Raw genomic sequence first — 12,897 nt, forward strand, 5'->3', positions numbered from 1 at the left:
TCATTCCACAATCACCCCCAACCTCGGGTAACTGCTATCCTGAATCATCATTCCTTTGTTTGTATTTTTGTGTAATTTTACCTTACCTGTACAGTCTTAAAGAGTGTGTGTGTATATGTTTCCCCTCAACTTTTTATTAAAAAAAATTTTAACCTACCAAAAAGTTGACAGTAATAACAATAAAACCACTATGCCTTCACCTAGATTCACTGATTATCACCATTTTGCCAAACTTGTTTTATCTTGTCTTCTCCCTCCCTTCACCCCTACCTCCCTCCATCCTTAGACTATGTAACTGAGCCCAGGAAATGTCAAGGGGAGGAGTGGGGAAGCACCAGTCAAGACTTGCTGGTCTGGGGACTTCCCTGGTGGTCCAGTGGTTAAGACTCTGAGCTTCCACTGCAGGGGCACAGGTTCAATCCCTGGTCGGGGAACTAGGATCCCGCATGCCAAAAAAAGAAGACTTGTTGGTCTGTGGTTGTTTTCCCTGCCCTTCACCTGCACAGCTTTCCCGTGTCGTCCTCTGGTCCAGCAATTTCTGTCAGTCTCCTAGTGACTTCCTGTTGTTTAGTTTAAGATGACAAGAATGCAAACTGTGTGGGCCTGGAGGCAGAGACTGGTTATCTCTGGCCCCACAGGATCTGGACAGGGTTTAGCACATGGTAATGGTCCAATAAATAATTCTGTAGTGAAATAGTGATAAATGAGATGAGGGTGGGACAACAATGGTATTTACATATTGATGACAAACACATATTGGCTATTTAACAATATCGAAGGTAAGGGTATATAAAGAATTTGAAAAAAAAGGTAAGTTCATTGGGTTATTTTACAGAAGTAAAAATTATTTGGTTTGTTATTCATACAGATAGAAAAGTCAGACAAGAAGCATTTATTTGCTATACGTACATAAGTTTATATGAACTCTATGAGGCGTTCAGTATTTTTGCAAAACTTTGTCTTTTGAAACTCTGTTTTCAAAGACACATCTTTCAGAAATAAATGAAATAAAATAAAAAAATAAAAGGCACATCTTTCTCAATACCAGCCTCTCTTGTGGTTTTCCTCTTACCACTGGTTTCTGCTTCCCAGTCTCCTTCACTGGCTGATTTCCTTTCTCTCCACCATGATTGCCAAGATTCCAACCTGGGTGTTCACTTCTCACTCTATTCTCTTTCCTTGCATAGACCGTCTCACTGAACCCCAAGGTGATAGCTACCATCTATATAACGGTGATGACTAAATGCTTATTTCCAATCCTCACCTCTCTTTTGAGCTCCAGGGTTACTCCTCCTGGATTTCCCACTGGCATCTTAACCTCTAATATCTTCCCCAACCAAATATAGTCTCTCCATTTCACCCACTCCCGGAGTTGCACTCACTGGTCCACTGTTCTCCCCAACCACTCCTAATCTGATACGTCCATTCTACCTTTTCTTTTCTTTCCATTCCAACTGCTACTCCTGTAGTTTGTCATCATCACTTCTTGGTTACGGTTTCAATAACTGCCTACCTGGTTGTCCTCCCTTCAGTGTCTCCTCAATCTCTACAGCCATGTTAGTACTTTCTTTAAAAGTATTCAGTCGCTCTCCATCAACAGAGATAATAGAGCCTAAGCCGATTAGCATGGCTTTCTCCTTTCTTTACAGTACAATTCTATCTAACCTATCACATCTCCTTATAGCCCTGACGCTTCATTCTGTGCTACATCCAGTAGCTTCAAACAACTTGTGATTCTTTAGTCACATCATATTGCATTCTCTCTCTCTGGAATGACTATCTACTTTATCTGTACTTTGTTGAGTGAATTGGTCTGTAATTTTCTGGCTAAGAGGAAGAGAAAGGCCTCAATTTTAGCTGGTAGTGAAGAAATGAATTCAGTAATTTCAAGAGAAATTGAAGGTCAACCAGAACACAAGAGGCAGCAGCCTCAGAGAGTGGAAAGCAAAACAAGGAGAGGAAACAGAACTATTAGGTAAAGTTTCATTGTCCATTATCAGGTTCTGGTTTACCTTGGCTGTGGGATCATCATTTTACGGTAATTATACCATAACAAGAAAACCTACGTGCAAAAAAAGTAAATAGTCATTAGGGATCTTGGCCTAGTAAGCATTCCTTGGAAGAAAGTCAGGGGATGATTTTGGGAGATGTCTGTGCTATAAAGAAAGAATGAAGTCACGGAGGGGAGGGAAATGTTTACGTATTTACAGGATTAACCTGAGCCTGTGCTTGGGAGAGCTTCCTGGTACCATACACCTGTGTTTTCCCCACTGCTTTTGTCAGTCAGTGTAAATGAATAAAGCATGTGGTTATAAATGTCTCTCATAGTCTATTCACCTGTTTCTGTTTGGAAGGAAACCCTAGAAATCAAGAAGCTAGACTGGAGAAATGGTGGACACTTGCTGTCTCCCAAAGGTTTGGAACAATTTAGGCGGTTTGGGCATTGGCTTGCCCTTCTGGTCCTGCCATTACTAAATGAGGAAGGTGGGGAGGGGTGTAGAGGGCAAAGACAAATTTATCCAAACCTATCCTGGGGATTAGAGTAAGGAGACAATCTATAAGGAGCTTGTTAAATAAATGATATCTCCCCAAATTGTAATCCTAAACTATTAAGAAAAAAGAAGCCTAGGGCTTCCCTGGTGGCGCAGTGGTTGGTTGAGAGTCCGCCTGCTGATGCAGGGGACACGGGTTCGTGCTCCGGTCCAGGAAGATCCCACATGCCGCGGAGCGGCTGGGCCCGTGAGCCATGGCTGCTGAGCCTGAGTGTCCGGAGCCTGTGCTCCGCGACGGGAGAGGCCACAATAGTGAGAGGCCCGCGTATCAAAAAAAATAATAAATAAATAAAAAGAAGCCTAAGAGGGAAGGGTGTGGAAAAGAGATAGTTTCTTATGTATCAACATGGTATCATCTCCAATATACAGCTAAATAAAAAAAAAAAAAGATGCAGAACATGAGTATACTATGCTAGCTTTTGGGTAAGAAATGGGAAAAATAAGAATATACATGGAGCATTTGTTAATATTTGCATAACAACACTATAAACTTACATAATAACCTAATAAAAATGGTTTTCTATGGTGGGAAAAATTAGGAAACAAGATGGAGAGTGTTAGCAAGGTATCTTAATTATGATTTTTATATTGTTTTGATAAAATATGCAAATGTTTTATCTACTGAAAATAAAAGATGATAAAAGTAAGTTTATGGAACTTATGGTTACCAGTGGGGGAAGAGGGAGGAAGGGATAGACTGGAAGTTTGGAATTGACATGTACCTACTGCTATATTTAAAACAGATAACCAACAAGGACCTGTTGTAACAAAAATAAATTGAAAAATTACAAAAAACATAAAATAAAATAAAAGAGAAAAAAGATATAATAAAGAACTCACAATTTGGTTCCAGCAAAAAAAAAAAAAAAAGATCAAATGCCCGACACAAGTTTGCTTCTGCCTCTGCCCGCCTCTGTACTTGTCATTATATTTAAGAATTTTCTCATTAAAAAAAAGAACTCTAAGTTTAACTGTTGATGAGTTTTTGCTACCTTCTAGAAATGAGTCAGAAAGAAATTATCAGATGATTATTAGACAATTGACAGGGAGAGATAGAGAGGGAGAGATGTTCATCACGGTGTCGATTCTAATAGAAGCAAAAGAACTCTGACAGGCAATCGACTGAACACAATAGCATGCAATTATGTAATGAATACAGGGAGCTATAAATTATGATATAGATGCATTATTGAGAGTAAGAGTGGGAAAATATGATACCAAATAGTATGTGTAGTATGATCTCTCTATACGGAAATAAAAAACTGTGGAACGATATGCACCAAAGTGTTCATTTGAGAATACAGGTGACTTATGTTTAATCTCTGTTTTCTAATGTGGTTAAGTAATGAGTTAATTTTTTATGTATTAAAGAGGGGGGAGGGCTTCCCTGGTGGCGCAGTGGTTGAGAGTCCGCCTGCCGATGCAGGGGATACCGGTTCGTGCCCCGGTCCGGGAGGATCCCGCATGCCACGGAGTGGCTGGGCCCGTGAACCATGGCCGCTGGGCCTGCGCGTCCGGAGCCTGTGCTCCGCAATGGGAGAGGCCACAACAGTGAGAGGCCCGCATACCGCAAAAAAAAAAAAAAAAATTGTAAAGAGGGGGGAGAGATAAATTAGGAATTTGGGATTAACATATACACACTACCATATATAAAATAGGTAAACAACAAGGGCGTACTGTATAGCACAGGGAACTCTACTCAATATCTGGTAATAACTGATAATGGAAAAGAATCTGAGAAAGAATAGATACATACATATGTATAACTGAATCACTTTGCTGTACACTAACAAAATATTATACATTAAGTATACTTCAGTTTAAATAAGTAAAGTTGACAAATAAAAACATTTTATTATGTATTAAATAAATAAAAGTTTAAAAAATACCACCTCTCACTGTCCCTCTCTCTACTTATTAAGTAGGGCATTCGTTCATATTTTGTACTATTAAAGAAGTGGCAGTAGAAGCACTGACATTTACTGGGTGTTCCCCAAGTCCCAGGCATTGCAGAAGTGCTTTATAAGGATTATATAGGTTAATAGTCAAAACATCATTATAAGGTTCTGAAGTATGAGTTATGATATTTCCATTCTACAGGCAAGGATCCTGAGGCTTAGTGAGGGTAAGTCCCTAGCCCAAGTCACATTGATAATAATCAGTGGTGAGGGTCTTGAACTTAGTCTGACTCTAGAGCTTATGACCTCATCATTGTGCCATTACATTATCTATACCTTTGTTGGGCTCTTATCTCACTTTGTTACAACCGTACAATCTTGACTCCCCAAGATGTCTTTTACCTTTCCGTCCCTACAAAGCAGCTCAGCTCCAGGCTTTTAACACACAACTAAGTGTTTGTTGGCTGAAGGAATGAATTGGTTTTAAGCCAGAGTAGAAGCCGTTCAGTTTAGCACGTCTCTGGGTATTACAGAGTGTGCTGGTTCCTAATCATATTGGTTGGTTGCTTCTCAGGAATATCTCTCTATCCAGACACATCACTGTGAATTCCATGTTTCTGGTAGTCATGCATTCCTGTACTGTGTAGCTGAGGAGTAATTTTTTCATTCTATCAATAAGCCTGTCGAGGAAAATTGATAAAACTTGTACTGGGTACCTAGTATGTAACAGGCTTGGTCCTGAGCACCAGATGTACAAAGATAATAAAAAAAGCCTGCTGTCAGAGAAAGACAAACATCATATGATATCACTTATATGTGGAATCTAAAAATATGATACAGATGAACTTATTTATAAAACAGAAATAGACTCACAGACATAGAAAACAAACTTATGGTTTTCAAAGGAGTGGGAGGAGGAGGGATAAATTAGGAGTTTGGGATTAACATATACACACTGCCATATATAAAATAGGTAAACAATAAGGACCTACTGTATAGCACAGGGAACTATAGTCAATATTCTGTAATAACCTATAATGAAAAGAATCTGTAAAAGAATATATATGTATATCTGAATCACTTTGCTGTACACTTGAAAATAACACAACTTTGTAAATTAACTATACTTAAACAAACAAAAAACTCAGTTGTAATGAACTCATAGGCAGAGGCAGAAGGTGGGGGAGGGGTTTCCCCAGTCATCACACCTTTACAATAGAGAGGAAAGCACACAAAACCAGAGAGCCCAGAGGAAGAACAGCTCCCTCCAACTGGGAGTGGAGCATCCTGGAAGACTTCCCAGAGGAGGTGGCAGCGACTGAGCTGAGTTTTACAGGATGAGTGGGAATGAGGCTAACAGTAAGGAGTGGATGGGCAATACTGTTTTGTTTGTTTGTTTGTTTTTGCGGTATGCGGGCCTCTCACTGTTGTGGCCTCTCCCGTTGCAGAGCACAGGCGTCGGACGCGCAGGCTCAGCGGCCATGGCTCACGGGCCCAGCCGCTCCGTGGCATGTGGGATCCTCCCGGACCCGGGCACGAACCCGTGTCCCCTGCATCGGCAGGCAGACTCTCAACCACTGCGCCACCAGGGAAGCCCTGGGCAATACTTTTAACAGGAGCTTGATGTTAAGGCAAGCCCTTTTACAATTTTGAGAAAAGACTTCTCTGATAAGAATACTAATAATTTATATGTGGATGTGTCAATTAAAGTAGGAGAGTGGAGATTTAGAAATTGCGTGCAAGGAGAAGTGTATGTGTGCGTGTGTGTGCACAGGCGAGCCTGTGTGATTGTGCAAGATCAGGGTGAAAGGAAGTTACATTTAGGAGAAAACTAGATCTTGTTTCAGATCACATCTCAGTTTTCTGACATTCTCAACAGTAACTGCAGTAATTGTGACTAGGCCAGTCTCCTGTAAGTTGGCTTGAGCACATGAATTCCTTTCTCTGATTCCAGTAGCCTGAGGCAGAGTCAGAGTGATTTCCTCATTATTACTGGTAACTCAGTGACCAGGAAGAAATTAACAAGCTTCAAAGTATGTCAATTTTTTATCCAGAGAGAATTTTAACCCTTATGATTTTATCAGCCCAAATAAATAGTGGCCAAATATATTCATGGCATTTCTTCTTTCTAACTCTAAAAACTTTTTTAAAGACTAGGAAAGTAAGCGGGCTCATCCTTCATGATCTCCAGAAGCCCAGAGGCCAAAGCAAAATTTCTCCAGGTAATTCAATAGGTAACTAGGTGGGGACCCAGGAAAAATATCCTGAAAGAAGACTGAGCTTATATAGTCAAATCACCCAATTAAAAAAAAAATGACAACCGCTTTAATTTCAACTTATATATTGAAAACTGTACCCCAGATTTCTTCATCTCAACCACTTTGCTTGTGAAGTGGAGGAAGTAGAGGAATTAATTAGAAGTCAATTAAAATCCAGGCAATTTAATTAAGGGGTTAAAAACTAATTAAGACAAACTTAGAAATGTTACCCAGCTCTACTTAGAAGAGCAGTAAAAATCAACAAAGTCATCCAATAAACCTATATTTTACCTGCAAACTTTTACATCACCTAATTAAGTGGACCAAAAAAACAGGGGGCGGGGGAGGGAAGGGATTATATTTGAGCATGAACAATTTGTGGGAGAGATACCAGAGATGAGTAAAATCAGATTTCTATTTCTTTTGTACCTTTAGTGAATTGTATTCAAAGCTCTCTCTTTTTTTTTTTTAGCGCTGCGGAGCACAGGCTCAGGACGCGCAAGCTCAGTAGCCATGGCTCACGGGCCCAGCAGCTCCGCAGCACGTGGGATCCTCCCGGACCGGGGCACGAACCCGTGTCCCCTGCAACGGCAGGCGGACTCTCAACCACTACGCCACCAGGGAAGCTCCAAAGGTCTCCTAACTGAACATCTGGTGGCTTTGGGTGATTCTGGACAGGAAGTAGATAGATCTTTATGTTGAATACACGGTGCATTCTTGGAACACATTAAGTGCAAAATACTAGCCTCTTGGATCTCACACCACACAAGGTCATGGAGAAGTTCATTAAAGGGCTTTTTTAATAATGACTAGGTTTTACTTTTTTTATATATAAATTTATTTATTTTAAGCTGTGTTGGGTCTTCATTGCTGCGCATGGGCTTTCTCTAGTTGCGGGGAACGGGGGCTGCTCTTCGTTGTGGTGCGCGGGCGTCTTATTGCAGTGGCTTCTCTTGTTGCAGAGCATGGGCTCTACGCACTTGGGCTTCAGTAGCCATGGCACACTGGCTCAGTAGTTGTGGCTCGCGGGTTCTAGAGCGCAGGCTCAGTAGTTGTGGCGCACGGGCTTAGTTACTATGCAGCATGTAGGATCTTTCTGGACAGGGCCCGAACCCGTGTCCCCTGCACTGGCAGGCAGACTCTTAACCACCATGCCACCAGGGAATCCCTGACTAGGTTTTACTTTTGCTAAATGATGAAACAATACTGGTGATTCAGGGTCGGTATAATTTGTGTTTGATGTTCAGAGTGGTTGGTTAAATAGTACATTTCCCATCCCAAGGCTGTATGTATCCTTGGGTACCACCCCTTGCAAGACTGGAATTGCTGACGTGAAGACAACCATTGCCCCCATACCGGGAAAGAGCTGGGAGAAGGTGACTGGATTTTAGGGCACCAAGATCCTCTAGACAGAGAAGATGGGGCTTGTCTATCTGACCTGTTTTCTTGATTTTCTCTTCTTTGAGTCCAGCCATCAAGTCTTCATCCAGTCAACAGATCACTAACCCCAGTTCTCCCAGTCACTTACAGCTGTTCTCACTTTGACTCAGTAGGAATACTCAAAGGTATAATTTTGCTGCCTGCAAACATGAGGTTGTCACTGGGAAAGACTGATACCTAATGTATGACTGAAGTGGAGGCTGTCAGGGCACCTTACCCAAGAGCAGGGTTTCCTGACCTCAGCCCTATTGACGTTAGAAGACAGACAATTCTTGCAGAGGGCAGTCTTGTGCATTAGATGCCAGTAGAAACCTTGCAGGCTGTGACAATTAAAACTGTCTCCAGACATGGCCAAATATGCCTGGGAGAACAAATAGCTCCCAGTAGAGAACGAGTGCCCTAGATCCATGTCCCAATAGGTGTAAAGAGGAATTTCTGCTCCCTGGTAAGTTTGAAGAGTCTTATCTCTTACCTCTTGACCTAAGAAGAGAAAGGCATCCTCTCCTACCACACTTCACACCCACCACCCCCCATGTAAGCCAAACTCAAGCCAGCCTCCAACAGGAGGCTCCTAAATCGTTTCTTCACCGGTTTGACAAATCTCTGCTGATGTCACCTGGTAAGTTGTCAGTTTCTCTTGTAATGATTTGTTTTAATACACCTTTATTGGAGAATAATTGCTTTACAATGTTGTGTTAGTTTCTGCTGTACAACAAAGTGAATCAGCTCTATGCATACATATATCCCCATATCCCCTCCCTCTTGTGTCTCCCTCCCACCCTCCCTATCCCACCCCTCTAGGTGGTCACAAAGCACAGAGCTGATCTCCCTGTGCTATGCAGCTGCTTCCCAATCGCTACCTATTTTAAATTTGGTAGTGTATATATGTCAATGCTACTCTCTCACTACGTCCCATCCTCCCCTTCCCCCACCATGTCCTCAAGTTCATTCTCAACGTCTGCATCTTTTTTCCTGCCCTACCACTAAATTCATCAGTACCATTTTTCTAGATTCTATATATATGTGTTAACATATGGTATTTGTTTTTCTCTTTCTGACTTACTTCACTCTGCATGACAGACTCTAGGTCCATCCACCTCACTACAAATAACTCAGTTTCATTCCTCTTTATGGCTGAGTAATATTCCATTGTATATATGTGCCACATCTTCTTTATCCATTCGTCTGTTGATGGACACTTAGGTTGCTTCCATGTCCTGGCTATTGTAAATAGAGCTGTGATGATGAACATTGTGGTACACGTATCTTTTTGAATTATGGTTTTCTCTCTTGTAATGATTTTGCTGCTGGAGCTCCATCTTCCTTTCCTTGCTCTTTTGTTAAAGATAGAACTTATTATTTTTTTTCAGGTCTCTGGGTTACTGGGATGCAAGATATTTTTCTACATAACCCATGTTTCCCTGTCATATTGGTTGAAATGGTTCTCTTTTCTGTCACCCAAAACCACACTCCAGAATCTTTATGAATTCTCTCCACTCTATTAGCCACGTGATTCTGTACTTTGTCAATTGCTTCTGTCTCCTCAGTCATAGTATAGGGTCAGAGCTCCCCATCCCAACACACCAGAGAAGAAAACCCTTAGGTATAATCATTTTCACGGTCATTCTCAACTTGGGAAGCAAACCTTGCTCTCGCTCTTTTCTCCTGCTCACCCACCACCTTCACCCAGAGAAGTCTGGCATTGACTTAAGGAAGTGGTTCTCACACTCGAGCTGACATCAGCAGGGCTTGTTGAATCAGATTGCTGGGCCCCAACCTCAGACTTTGGATCTGGTCTGGGGTGAGGCACAATGATTTGCATTTGTAATAAGTTCCAGGTGACCCTGGTGCTTCTGCCCCAGACATCCCACCTTGAGAACCACTGTCGTCAGGTGTGATGGCAGAGGAAAAAGCCCTCTTGGTGAATCTGATTGGATAGGGTGCCACTTAGTGCAGATTCACTGGTTAATTTTCCCTTTTTCCCCCAAACATCAGTGTTTCTTGACAAGTTCCATTATCACCGGCAATGCCAGCTGAGCTTGTAAAGAGCTATGAGAAAGCTTCCAGACCTCAGGGAACAAAGGAGGTGCGCTCAAACGAAAATACACAGCACTTATATTTAAAATGGAAAACCAGCAAGGACCTACTGTATAGCCCAGGGAACTCTGCTCAATGTTATGTAACAACCTAAATGGGAAAAGAATTTGAAAAAGAATAGATACATGTGTATGTATAACCGAATCACCTTGCTGTACACCTGAAACTAATGTGACATTGTTAATCAACTATACTCCAATATAAAATAAAAAGTTACAAAAAAGAGTTACAAACCTTCAGTTATATAATAAATAAGCCACGAGGATGTAATATACAGCATAAGGAATATGGTCAATAATATTGTAATAACTTCACACAGTAAGTCCCCTACATACGAACGAGTTCCGTTCTGAGAGTGCATTTGTGAGACCAATTTGTTCATTAGTCCAATAAAGTTAGCCTAGGTACCCAACTAACACAATCGGCTATACAGTACTGTACTGTAATGGGTTTATAATACATTCACATCTTTGAAAGTTTGCAACTTGAAGGTTCATGTGCAGGGGACTTACTGTATGGGGGCAGATGGTTACTAGACTTATCATGGTGATCATTTCATAATGGATGCCAATGTCAAATACTATGTAGTACACCTGAAACTAACATAATATTGTACAACAAATATATTTCAATTTAAAAAATATATATTATATATAAAAAATACACAGCACTGCAACACATACATACTTTAATTACTCCACCCTCAGGTGGATTTCTAGCTTCACTGGCCTTTAGAAGGAGTCGTTTTGCCATATTCCTTCCATGAAAGAGAACATTTGCTAACTTTGAAATGCATGGATATTTATAAAGTAATTACATTCAGAAATAGGGGAGAGAGCAGGGGGCTTGGAATGGGAACACGTGAGCTCTAGTCTAGGCAAGGTGCCTCATGGCATTTTGCAAAATTCATTCTTGTCATCGATACGGTGAAGGACCCAGGTGTCTTCTCAGAGGGGCCTTGCAGTGCTATGATTCTAGAAGCACTTCCTTAAGGAGGAAGCTGTTAGGATCCTGCTGAGTTGGAACACACTCGGCTTGATGTGCCAAGGGGTCTGCCTGGTCTCCCTCGCTAGGCACAAATGCATGTGTAGCATCACTCAAAAAAAAAAAAAAAAGAGGCCATTCATGGCATACTTTAACATACCCGTTGTGGTAGGCTGAATAATGGTCCCTCAGAATGTCCAGATCCTAATACCTGGAGCCCGTGAATGTTACATGGTAATGGGAACTTGGCAGGTGTGATTAAGTTAAAGGAATCTGAGATGGGGAGATTAGCCTAGATTATCTGGGTGGGCCCTAAAAATGTAATTACAAGTGTCCTTGTAAGGGGGAGGCAGAGAGAAATGTGATGACAGGAGAGGAGAAGGCCATGTGGTGACAGAAGCAGAGGGAGAAAAGGCGATGTGATATGAGGACATGAACCAAGGAATCAGGACAGCCTCTAGAAGCTGAAAAAGGCAAGGAACAGATTTTCCCCTAGAGCCTCCACTTGATAATTGTCACTTCCACCCTGCTCACACCTTGTTTTTCCCCCCATAAGACTCATTTCAAACACCTGCCCTCCAGAACTGTAAGAGAAAAAATATATCCTTTCTTTTTTTTTTTTTGGCCACGACCAGGGATCGAACCTGTGCTCCTGCAGTGGAAGCACAGAGTCTTAACCACTGGACCGCCAGGGAAGTCCCACATGTGTGCTGTTTTAAGTCATCTAGTTTGTGGTAATTTGTTATAGCAGCCAAAGAAGACTAATACACTAAGTTTAGATGAGCACGACATTCTCCCGATTCCTAAAGTGGAACCTTTTGACAGGCTGGCTACAAGAGGTAAATTGGATGCATGGCAGATGGGGCCCTTGTTCCAATGAATCTCATTGCCTTCCCTTCAACATTAGAACTGCATTTCTCTAGATCTTAGAGTTTCATGGTTATTTATTCAAATTGCAGTGTTTCTAACAGGCACTCCGCCTTAGTAGCTAGTGGGTTTAGCCCAAGTATTTGGTATATTGTGGGTACTTCCTAAATGATACTGGTTGACTTCCACCTGTGCACAAGGCACCATGAGAACAAAATCTATAGTTGGGGAAGGTGGGAGGGAAATGTCTGGAAAGATACAGAGTGTCTGTCCAACCCTACTTCCTCAGTTCCATGCGTTCCTTCCAAGTCCATCCTAGAACCAAATATACATCATTTCACCAAGGGCCTGGAAAAGATATTTTTATTGCTATTGTAGGGGAAGCTCCACGATCACTCATTCCTGATTCCACCATTAGTACTGTTTAGCTGTAGTGATCCACCAATACCTCCCATGAAATCATAGAAAATTTATATTGGTCTCTGTCCCTGGTTCCTGACACAGAGTTCCTGAAACCCTTGTAATTTCCCGAGTGTTGGGAGTGTCTTTTGTTTTAATGAGACAGCTCTGGGTGGTTTCCCGGATGAGGTCTGGTTATAGGAAAGACCAAGTCATGACGAGAAGCTTGGGATTCTCAGTCCTGCTTCCCATTCTCCTGAGAAGGGAAAAGGGATGAAAATGAATTGATCATGCCTACATGATAAAGCCTTCATCAAATCCCCAAAGTACAGTGTTCGAAGAGCTTCCAGGCTGGCAAACACACGTCTCCTGGGAAGGTGATGTACCCCAGTCCCACGGAGA

Source organism: Phocoena phocoena, chromosome 16 (assembly GCF_963924675.1).
Source record: "Phocoena phocoena chromosome 16, mPhoPho1.1, whole genome shotgun sequence".
NCBI lineage: Eukaryota > Metazoa > Chordata > Mammalia > Artiodactyla > Phocoenidae > Phocoena > Phocoena phocoena.